Source organism: Haemorhous mexicanus, chromosome 1 (assembly GCF_027477595.1).
Source record: "Haemorhous mexicanus isolate bHaeMex1 chromosome 1, bHaeMex1.pri, whole genome shotgun sequence".
Lineage (NCBI taxonomy): Eukaryota > Metazoa > Chordata > Aves > Passeriformes > Fringillidae > Haemorhous > Haemorhous mexicanus.
In genome coordinates, this window is record NC_082341.1 from 61366673 (window position 1) to 61379239 (window position 12567).

Sequence of the window (12567 nt, forward strand, 5' to 3'; positions counted from 1 at the left end):
TCTGTTTTCAAGCAAACATAGATTTAAGCCACAGCTATAACTTTTTTCTGAGAACATGTCTTTTGAAAGAAACTGGCTTTGTCTGGTCATTTTTCCTGCACATTACTGATACAGAAATCACTGGAAAACAAGGTGGGCTTTAATTTTCTTGCATCTTCAGACCTCAGAAGGAAAGAAATAACAAAAATAATACAGAATGTAAGGTTTCCATTCTGCAGGCCTAGAAAAACACAAATGAAAGGCCATAAGCAGACTGCTGGATAAGCTGGACAGTAGAGACAAGTGCAGCTTCACAGGCCCCACCACTGTCAGATGTGACTGAAATGAAGGGGAAACGGAGACTTATGTCATCTCTTTTGTACATTCATTGCAGCATTGGGACATGCAAATGCAAATATTAGTTATTTTGAACTTCATCACATGGATGTGGGCTTGCCTTAGAAAAGCAGCCCTCTGAAAGGTAAGAGTGAATGGCACTTCTTCTTTTTTCTTTGCTTTCATGGCCAGGATGGAGGTGACGCATTTAGAACTGCCTGATTTATTACAAATGTCTGTAAATAATATTTTTGTGTACAGCTGTCCTACTGTGAAAGGAATGCTGCTGAGGGACTATCCCTGGCGACTGTATTAATGTTCAAAACCCCTTTCTCTTAAATGTATGGAAAGAAGCACAACATGAAGGCTGCAGCACAAATACCACAGTGAATTTGGCAGGTCTTCCCATAGGAAAACAATTAGCAGATCTACCCTCAGTTTCTTCCTACATTTTTACTTGTGATGCTGGAAGAGGAATCCCTTTAATTGGTACTGCCACGTTCAGCTGCAGGGAGAGAAGGAGCAGCCAGACTGTGCTTGAGACTCCTTAACGATGCCTTTGGAGAGTGCCAGAATTGAAGTAGGCTTCTTGGGAGGACTGGCGATCACTTCACAATTTATCCAACAGATGCTTCCCCTGGGCTGTCAGTAGAAAACCCTGACCAAAATTTGGCAAGCCAGGACACATCCCCTGTCTGGGAGCAGCCTCCTTTACCTCCAGCCTCTGTAGCACTCCCTCCCTGCCCCTAATTAATTCAATCAGCTATAAAAGCAACACTGACACTATCACACATTTTGTGAAGTGTAGGAATTTCTGCTTTGGAAGAGGTTTGCTGGGCTGTTTTTTTAAAAACGTACAGACGTCCAGACTAGTAGTTAACATGTGTTCAATTTGCCTTTGTAAATGGATTACCAGAAGTTCAGGTTTTTTGCTATGTTTAATTTGTGCTTTGCAAGACGAACGATCTGATTCAGGTTTCTGTTTTTTATTTCCTGACGATACTTCAGGAAAATTCAAAATGACTCCATCTCCACTATTCTTTCAGTTATTTCATGCAGCACTGCCTTTATGCATTTTTAAAATTTTTATGACGACAAAAGGAGTTTGTTCAGAAATATTTTAGATGCTGTAATCTAAACTATTAGAAAAATAAAAAATCCAAAGCCATGGCTTGTCTTTGGAAGCTAGGGAGAGCAATATGGGTTTTGCTCCAAGAAATTCCCTTGGGACTGTCCAGACCATCGGCAACTGAGGGGAAAGGGAAGAGAAAGAAGAAGTAGGGAATAGACAACTCATTAACAGCTAGTGACATTTCATTTAGAAAAAACACAGGGAGCAAAAGTTGTTATGAAGCAAGAGACCAAAAAAAAAAAAAAAAAAAAAAAAAAGAAAAAGAAAGAAAGAAAGACAATTCCTCATATTACGTCTGGTGAACCAAGAGGGAAATCTCAACGCCCACGGACTGGGACCAGCTCCAGGAGGGAAACCTTAGACCACTACGTCAACCTTTTACAGTAAACATGTTTTGCAGGTTTAAACAGTTCAGCTGAAACTAAGAAAAGAAAAAAAGGGGAAAAAAAGGAATAATGGCTTTGGAATGGTTTGTGGGAGCCCTAAGCTTCAAGATAGACCTCCTATGCCGGAGAAAATGGTTTTGCCCCAGTGCCCATCCGCCAGGGAGCCTGGCGAGCAGGCGGGATGCCGCCTCCTGTCAGCGTGTGCTGGAGGAGTGAGGGCTGCTCACCCACAAAAGTTTCCATTGTACGCCTGCCACATCTGCAGCAACGCGCCTGGTCTGGGCCCGAGGCAACTCCCTCCTGGCCGCCAGCCAACCCAAGTACACCAGAGCAATTTATACCTTTCCAAAATGCAAATAATTCAAATTACAGACATAACACAAAGCTGAAGCAGACACATTTCAGGCATTCCCGTTAAAGTTTGCTCTCTGGAATTACCGTACCCAAATGGGCAGTTGTTATACGGGGGGGTGGGGGGGGGGAATGGAGTCAGGAGAGGAAGGAGAGGAGGAGGCACGAAGGAAAAGGGAGAAAACAGCTTTTCCAAAGGTCTTATTTCATTCTCTTTCATTTCACTATTTACTTTTACGAAGTAATAAGAAGTGTCTTCTCCAAACCAAATGCCTGGCTTTGTTTTGGCGTTTTTAAGATTTATAGTGCAATATTTTGAAGAGAAAGACAGTTCTTTATATAGCTAAAAAGTTGGGTCAAGGTATTATACTGGTGTCTTACGTTTTGTGAGGGCTTTTTTACCAAATAGAAATAAACTCGAAACATCCATGCACAGGAGACGGCAAGGCAGAAGCCCTGCAGAGTCCCTGGTGGGCTGCCCTGCTCCCTCACTGCCAGCAGCAACAGCCATTAACCCGACAGAGCCAAGGCTTCAAGGGGGAACCACGCAAGAGCTGGATGAATGACCCTCAAATCCCTCCTCCTCCAAAGAGAGCGGCAGTGCTGGGGAAAGGAGAAGCTGCTCTCACCCGTTCTGCACTGGCTGGAGGCTGTGCTGACAGGTGGCCATCAGCACTACTGCCAGCTAAGACACCAGGTTGGTCAGGAAGCCTGACATTTACAGACCCATCCCTGTTATTTATAGCCATCCCTGCTCCGTGTGTGCCTCATCACCATCCGCTTCTGCCTTGTTTTCTTCGTCGCTGTGAAACTCAAAGCACCTGGGATTGCTAATGACGAAAATGCTGTGAACCCACATGTTATGGGGGGTGGATTTTCAGCTCTGCAAGGCATAAACACCCTGTTTTAGCATGGGGTAGCTGAACGGTGAATGGGTCTTTGTAGCCCGCTCTTATCGGCCCCTTGCTCCGGCGTTGAAGGAAACTGCGCACAAGTCCAGAAGTAAAAATACTCTAATTCATCAGGGAATTCCCTGCAGTATGAGTCACCAAGCGGCTTCCCCACCACACCCAGCTACAAGATTTCCACATAAAAAGGCACTGTAAAGGTCTGTTTTAACACAGAAGCAGGGTTGAAAAGGAGTTGTGTAAATCTAGCAGATGCAGTTGTTCACCCACAGAGCCTTGCAGACCATGGCATACAAATGTTCCTCATGGAAGAGCAACACAAAGAGCTGTAAAGACTTTCCAAAGACATTTTTGTAGCATCTTCCCCACATCATTGCCCATACAGAGAGATACCCTGGGGTTTCTAGGTTTGGATTTACCTTTGTGTCTCAGGGAACTGCAACCATAGTGTCAGGGGTTTGCAAGCTCAAAACAATCAAACCACCAGCATAACTTTCCAAAATGATGGATTGCAGAAAGGGGGAAGAATATACAAATGCAAAAAACCCTAAGCTAGGAATCTCAGGAGGGTATAACATCTGGCAACCACTTAAATCTTGCCTCGATGAAATGGGCATAATGGGAACGTTCAGATATATTTAAGTGATTCCACTTTACTACAGGAGATTAAAACTGTCTATATTCTTTAGTGGACCTGTGTTCACTTGAGATATGAGAAGAATAGACATTATCTAGGCTTTCACTGCCTATACACAGGGTACATTTTATATTCTTCCAGTCTGTGCTTCAACACAGTTTGACTGCACTGGCTACACTGTAAATCTGTATTTAAATTAATATATTCCAAGTAAAATGGTGAAACAAGCCCTACCCTCCCAAAGGAACCCACTACTTGATTAATGTGTTGTGAGATTACCCTGAACAATAATTCCTATGTTACAGCCCAGATTACTTTAACATGTCCACAACAGGCAGGGCACAGATGCAGTGCAGAGTCACTTTGAGGTGCTCTGCAAAGGCTGTCTGCCCTCGTATTTGGCTCTAACAATGCATATTTAAATCCCTGAAAAACTAAGAATTTGAAAGCCTTCAACTTGCACTGCTACCCTTCTCCCCTGGTGAGTGCCCTCATGACACTGAGAGGACTGATCTGTGAAGATGTTCAGAAGGAATGGATGGATGGGTTTCTGTGCAAAGAAGAGGATGAAGACTATGGCAAAGTCTCATAAATCAGACTTTAGAGTTATCCAGTTCTCTGCAGAGATGCCATCTGCTTCCAGGGGAAGGGCAAGTTGGACTGGCAATGAAAGAGGCAAGGAGGAAGCTCTGTTGCTTGAAGAACAACACTCCCCAGGGCAGTCCTGGGCACGACCCACTGGCACCATCTCACCAGCTGGCCCTTATGGGTTGGCATGGGTGTACTGCTGTCAGATTTTGCAGGAGCAGCAGCCTTTTCGATTTGAGGATACCACAGGCAGTTTTCTCAGCTGGTCCAACAGCTGTCTTGCTGCAAACAATGTTTCCCCAGCTGGACACTAGCAAGGAATGGGATCCCACCAACTGGGTGGAATTCTATAACTATCCTGGTACACCGGTGTACATCTTAAAAGACATTTACAGGGGTCAGGCACTAAGGAGGAACCAAAACCAGCCAAGCAGTCTGACATGGGATGTACAGAGAAGATGGGGTAAGAGAGCAATGAAACATTCAGAAATAGTGTGTGCTAGTAGAAAGCAAGTAGAAAGCAAGAAAGAATTGTAAGTGGCCAGAACCTTCCTTTTGATCTCCTCAGTGGCACTTTGCTCTCCTGAGATCTCCGCCTTTTAGGGACCTGTGAGCAGCGAGATGCTTCCTAGTCCCAGAGCCACCTTCAGAGCAGCTCCACCTCCTGCTGCAGCTCCAGCTGGTGCCATGGCCTGCCTACTGCCCAGCATGTTGTCCCTGATTGTCTCTCCAGCCACCTTCATCTCTATTCTTTGCTCTTACACCACTTTTGCTATAAGACCATACAGCTGGTCTGATTTTCACCTACTTTATTTCCCTCTTCCAAGCCAGGAAGTCCCCCAGACATTCTTCTGCCCTCCTCACAGCCTACTGTGCTGCTACAGAGACTTCCCCACAGCTTTGCTCCCCATCCCTGGCCTGCCTTCTGGCATGCCTCTGTCCATGTGTGGCAGGGCTCAGGCATAAGTGACCTATTTTTGTTTCCACATCAAAGGTGCTGTACTTGTTGGTGTCTTCTCATAAGCATTTTTGCAGCATATGTATTTTGTCCACTCCTTCAGCTACACATTTTTGCAGTATTGAGTTGAGAGCCATGAAGAATTAGGTCTGTTTGCCATCAATATGATACTCTCAAGTTACTTTTTCTCCCTTCTGTACCTTGAATTAACAATGCGAATGTCATGCAGCGAGCAGGTGTAAAAATCCAGCCCAAAATGGATCTTACCGTACTTTGGAGTCAGTGCCAGGCACGCGTTTCCTCTCTGGCTGCTCAGCTGGGCAAGCCAAAAGCTGAGGGACTCACTTTGCCTGAATGGTGAGGCCTTTTTAGCTGCCTTTTACCACAGTATGTCTAACAGACGCAATTATTCTGAGTTCCAGTGTTTGCAAATGAACTGTAATTTTAGTCCAGGTAATTAAAAGGAGGCATAGTGCTGACAACTGACAGATTGAGGTTTGTTTTGAGCCAAAACCATTGGAAAGACCTGCCAGATACTATTTTCAGCAGAATGGAAGCTGGTTGTGCAATTTGTGCTCTCTGGCACCTCCCCCTATTCAAATTATCATTGGTCTGAGGGTTTTATTTAATAACTTTAAGTAATTCCAGGTCTAAGACACACAACTTCCAAGTAAAACTGCAGCTTGACATCCCTGAAAAATCCCTCTAGAGCAGGCAGGTCAAGCAAAGCACACCCAGCACAGCCACCCACCAGCAGTCATGACAGCATTTCACTCTGGTTTTGATTACATTCACGTCATCTCCTTGTCTTCACAATTTTACTTTCCTCTGGGAAAATCTAGTAGGCTGAACCTGTGACTCTGCAGCTGAAACTGAGTAAAATATTCCTGGTCCATCTTCTTCAGTCTAATCTGTCTCATATTTTCTCAGACTATTGGAGTAACAAACCTCACAGCCAGTTTAAATCAAGTTCCAAATTTTTCTTCCATGAACAATTCTTTTCCTCTACTTCTGTGCTGGATGCCAACACCACCACCTGTACTATAGCTACTTCTAGTTATTTCTCATCTTAAGATGTAAATTTGATCCAAATGCTTTTAAATCTTCCTTTTTCATTATTTTTGAGACACAAACACTTCAACTGTATGACCGCAACTTCTGTACTTCCAGAAACTTCCCATTATGGCAACTCCTTGTGACTTTTTGGCAGATACTTTTGAAGAGAATTTTTTTTTTTCCCATCTCATTGTCCCCTTCATGTTTCTTGTTTTTACTTGTTTCTCTTGTCCAAGAAGGTCAGGCTCAATCTTAGAGGTCCCAACTTCTATCCTTTGATTTTCTGCCTTGACATTAGCATACCAGCAACAATGCACACTTTGGAAACAATCTATCTCTCTATTCCTCTCTTAAATGTCATTGTATTTTCTTCCACATTGAAGGTGTAATCTTACTTCTGTAGCAGACCTAAAAGGAACATGCTCCTCCTCTTCCCTCAGCTCTCTCTACATTTCCTGTGCTATCCATCTGAGACACGAACCAATGATGTCAGGAAAGCAACAAGAGACAAGTTGTCATTTTCCAAAAGAGGCAGGCATTCCCTCCAAAACCAAGCAACTTTGTAGGCGTCCCCTTGTATTGGTTTATGCAGCAAGGTCTGGCTAGTGGCTGTGCTGCAGGGGTGGAGAAGATTCCTGAAGCTGCCCCATGTCTGACAGAACCAGTTCCTGGTGGCTCCAAGATGGACCCTGAGCCGGCCAAACCTGAGCCCATCAGCAAAGCTGGTGGAACCTCCCTGCCAACACACTTAAGAAGGGCAAAAAAACTGCAGCAGCTATGAGAGAGGAGTGAGAATAAGTGAGAGGAACATCCCTGCGGACCCCCCCAACAGTGAAGGAGAGGGAGGAGGTGCTCCAGCAGCCAGAACAGAGATTTCCCCTGCAGCCTGTGGGGAAGACCATGGTGAGGCAGCTGTGCCCCCACAGCCCATGGAGACAACCACAGCAGAGCAAAGATCCACATGCAGCCAGTCAGAGCCCACGCTCCTGGCAGGAGCTGCAGCCTGTGAAGGGGAGCCCAGGCAGCGGCAGGTTTTCTCACAGGAATGATGGCTGCAGGGCACCCAAGCTGAAGCAGGCTCTTCCTGAAGGACAGAACCTCATGGAGAAGACTCATGCTGAAGCAGTACATGAAGGACTGTCTGCCATGGGAGGACCCCACACTGGAGCAAGGGAACAGTAAGGGAAGGAAGCAATGGTAAAGAGGAGCTGTTATGGACTGACTAAAGCCTCCATTCCCTGATTCTCTGTGCCACTCAGGGAGAGGAAATAGAAGTCAGGAATGAAGGAGTGAAGTTGAGCTTGGGAAGGGAGGCAGGGGTAAAGGTGGTTTTCAGTTTTACCTTTGTTTTTCGCTATCCTACTCTATTTTTAATTGACAATAAATTGCTTCCCCCAAGTGGAGCCCAATCTGTCTGTGACAGTAACTGATATGCAATCTCCCTGTCTTTACTTTGACCCATGAGATTTTTCATCTTATTTTCTCCCCCCTGTCCTGTTGAGGAGGGGGAGTGAGAGACCTGCTTGGTGGGCACCTTGCAGCCAACCAAGGTCAACCTACCATGCTTCATTCCTCCACTGTCTTTAGGCACTGATCACTTCATTGGACTCTCAGATTTCTTGTAAGGGCTGTGAATTCCTGTGTATTTGGACAGACACTCCTACTGGAACAGTAACAGTAAAAACTATTTGAAATCTTGTGCTAGTTGTAAAAGTTCAGAGACAAAGCTTTGATTGCACAGATACAGCTGCTTGAAGCCACTTAGTCTGGAAGACATGAAAGAATGAACTTGAAGCATTCAGCCACATTTTCTATAAAAATAAAAAATTTACAGGATTACTTTGACAAGAGACTTTTGAGACCATGTGGTTATTCCTTATTTCTTTGTTGTCCACAGTACGTATCTGTGATTGATTGATCTCATTCTTCACTGTGAGAGCAACACCCTGGATGAGACTTGCTGCTGCTGACACCATCTCATGTGTATGGCTGCTGTCCCACTCTGTCTTCACCATTCCCTAGACTAAACAGCCAGGAAAAACTGAAACGTGCTGACATTTCCTACAAGCTGCATCACTACTCCTCCATGCGTGTGAAAGGGTTCCACCATCAAATGACTCCAGAATCTGATGACACAATTCGCCTCAGGATATCTATTTCTGGGCAGTGGCCAGAAACCCCTTCAGCTATCAATACATCTCTAGGATCTACGTTCAAGTGACCTTCACATGAACTCCATGCTCCCAACTTGTGTGCCTTTGAAGTTTCCAGTTTATCTAGTTTCCCGAATTTTAAACCTCACTGCGCATGAGTCAGCATGCAATTGCACACTGCCAACTGGAACATGTGTCCTGAACTTGGATAAACAGACAGGTAAAGACAAAATTAAATAGTATCTATCTATCTGACTAGAGGGGGAAGGAGAGTCTTGCCACTTGCTTATTTATTACGTGAGCTACAGTATGATTACTGGTGTGAAACATGACCCCATTTTGGCCAGTTGCCCCCCAAACTGCTACTGGCAATGGAAAGAGCAATGGAAAGATCTCTGAGAATGTGAGATCTTTTACCACGTGAAGCTCTGCCAAGACTCAGGTCACCCATCTCACCATCCCATCACATCACGTCAGAACAGACTCCAAACCCTAAGCTCCACAGTGTATCTGAGTCAAACCGAAAAGCCCACATGCTTCCTCAACACATCCATTCCATTCACATGCCACTCAAATGTTTTGTCAACATATGACTTTCCAGAACTTTATGTATGTTTTGCTGAAGCTAAAGGACTGTGTTTGAGATACCTGCCATGTCACAAGGTAAATCCTGCTCACCAACATGTGGGAAACAGAACTGAATTTATAAAACTGACAATTGTACCTTAAGGCAGCAACTGATTGATTCTAGTTTTTGCCAGAGACAGAGAAATTTGAGAGGAACAAAAAACCTGTGAAGTGCTAGAGTCGACAGTTACATTCATCCAGCTTCCTTCTTTTCTGTATCACATTTTTCTTGTGCAAAAATTCAGCTGACTGAGCTTGACCACACATCTAACAAGAGGCAAACTGTTAAGTTTTCCCATCTGAAATATTCACAGAAAGTTATGATTTCCTTTGGCATAAATATATTTTTAAAAAATTGTATTAGTGATTTCACCCAGTTATCTTTCATCTGCTCTAGTTATAACTACTGCACATCAACACCTTCACGTTCTAAGAGTAAAGCCTGTTCAGCAAGGAGGAGGAACAGTTTTGACAGAACAATCCATTTAAAAAAATAAAAACAATAGCAGAATGAAGAATTTGAAGCAATAACTAAATCTGAAAAGCTTCCTAATTGTTTGATAATATTAAAAAAGAAAAATCCTTGGAGGAAATGTTACTTACAGGTGGTTTATTTCACCATCTTTCAGGAACTTTGAGTGTCAAAGACTTTGGGTACAATAGCTGAGGATATTATGCAATTAGGTTACAGAACTGTGTAGGTGCCAGGATTACTGTTGAAGTCTGAGTAATTAACAAGTTGTTCAAAACCATTGAAGTCTCTAAGGCTGGAGTTACTCAGACATTTTGTGAACACTACAAATGTCCATCAAAGAGAGAGATGCATCTTCAGGGAGGGGCATTTGTTACAGGGAGGATTAGACACGGCCTTTGACTAGGACAAAATGGCCTTCAACATTAACAGCCCAGAGTCAAAGTACCAAAGTCAGTGTTATTTGAGAAACTAATCCCATAGTGAAGCTGGGTGTTACATTTCTGTCTTTTCACTCTTTAAAACCCTTGCTCCGAGCTCTTGTCACTTAGCACAAAAGCAAAGAAATGGGTTTGGAGCTCTGACTTAACTAGTGGCAACTCAACCCTATGATAATTAAAAATAGTAATAATACATCCAATGACCATTTCTGCCCATAGGTCACAAATTGATTATAAAGATTTCATCAGTTTAACCTGATCTTTTAGGTATGTCTAGACTTGACCAAATCTGTGAAGTCTGGAAATACTTGAGCTAGTTCCAGTGTTAAAAGCTATAGGAGCGAGGAGTGATTTTTGAGCAAGGAGGGATTTTCGGGGTAGATTAACTATTTCAGATCTCAATATGAGATTTTTTCTAACCCCCAAAACACTCTTTTTATCCCAAAATATCCTACAGCGTGCCAGGAACTATAGTCCATAATTTACCATAATGCAAATAAAAATAAAACCCCGTAATTTTCCTGTGCATTATCCCTTGGGATACTGGGTTTGTGTCTCATCACTGAGCTTTCACTCATCAGTTACAGGATACGTTTTGTGGACCGAGGGATGAAAACCAGGATTTTTTCAGGGCAGTGAACAGTTTTATAGGCCATTGATCATAATCTGATATACTAAGAGCCAGTGTCTGGTTGTTTCGGTTAGTTAGGATTTTGTGGCGCTTTGTGTTTAGTAACTCATTACCTTAAAAAAATTAGCTTTGAAAAGTGTTTGCAGAAAGTGTTATCAGAAAAAGGTTGCTGATAGATATGCAATCCCAAAAACACACTCTTCGAGCATCTCTGCTTTTTCTGAACTTCCCTCAAGACTTTTGTTGCCTGGTATATTTATAATCTACAAATAAAATAAAAAGTTCTAAAATTTTAAGTAACTAAATCAGTCTTTTTATAATTCCAGATCATGATCCATGCAGATGAACATGTTAACAGGAAGCATTTTCACTCCTAGCCAAATGCTTCCTGCCATAGCTAAAAACACCAATTTCATTTCACCTACTTTTGTAACTAAAATGCACACCTTACTGCCACAGCAACCCCCAGCCTACATGACAGACATCAAGGGACCTGGCCAGTAAGGAGTTGCAGACTTTTCAATATTTTACAAAGTACTGATTCTTCTGGTGAGAGACAGACTGGTGTTGGCCATCCTCAACGCGGCACTCTACAACCATGACATGCACAAGACACTTTTGAACCTCAGGAAGAGAAAGGCGTGACTACAAAGAGAGACAGAAAGTGAAAGGAGATGAGAAAAAAATTATTAGTGTAATTTTTAAGCATCAAAGTCATTGTGGGACTCCCCAGTCTAAGGAAATTCTGAATTTAAAAGAATTCAGAATTTGAATTGAATTGAACCTCTCGAAGGACATTTAACATTTGCATTTTCACTACCACTAGCTTTCTTTGACATTTTACACCATTGCTCATCACTGGAAAATATGGTCTGATGTGCAAGCAACAGACTGTTGTCCAAAATCTGGCAAAATAAGGCCTCCCATCAACACATAAGAACTTTTTTATGGTACTGTAGAATCTTGAGCAAATTTTAGTCCACTTCTGAACACTCGTTATTTATCAAAGGGGTGCCTTCTGCCTGACTTCTCCATGAGGGGTTCTCCTTCTAGAGAAGGTCCTCACAGTGCTGCTCCTGTGGTTCTTTCAGTGTGCCATGCCTTCACCCCCTGGATATCTCATTTTCCTTGTATGAGATTCATTCACAAGGCTGCAAAGTTTGTTTGTCATACACTTCTCGGCTGAACAGCAGCTAGCAAGGGGTTAAGCTAAAAGCAGGAAGCCACTGCCGCCCCTGCAGAAAGATTGATTTGATCATTCTTCAGGGATTCCCTCTTGTATGAGTCACTGCTCAGACTGACTCCCCCACCAAAGGAGGCCAGGATAATGCCATTCCTCCAGAGACTACAACAGCTGAGGGCTAGCCCTGAAGACTGAAAGCTTGGGACTCATGCTTGGAAAAACATTCAGCAGACCTCAATGCACTCAGCAGACTTAGGGAAAGTTGGGGGGAAAAAAGGCAAACAAAAAGTCTTCTCAAACTCCTTTCGTTGTCCAATTAAGTATGCAGACTAGGAGGAATTAGACAAGCTCCAGGAGACTGCCTCCCAGCTTGGGGACTCTGCCTGAGTAAGGACTAAAGACATGAGTTGATGTAGCGCAATATTTAAATTTTATACAAAAGATACATTCTCTTTATGAGCACAACAATCTATTACTTTGATCTATTACTCTGTAATAGCTGTGTTTGGCTGCTACCTACTAGGAACGTGATTAACATTCCAAATTCAAAAACAAAAGTTGTAACAGCAGCAAAACTAATGAACGTCTCCAGCTAATCACAGAGGTTCATAACCAGCGCTCTAAGAGAAAGAGAAACTATGCTGGTGTTCCTTCTCTTGACCTACTTTCACTGATGTTCAAGAGCTGAAAGGGAAAGAAACACCCCATGCTGATTTACAAAAGTGAAGGC

The 12567-nt window shown here is 43.2% G+C and overlaps 1 protein-coding gene across 6 annotated transcripts in view; it reads right to left on the reverse strand.

The window, feature by feature from the left end:
* Positions 1-12567, reverse strand: part of NFATC1 (nuclear factor of activated T cells 1) — a 109827-nt gene that overhangs the window by 47139 nt on the left and 50121 nt on the right. The window lies entirely within an intron of this gene.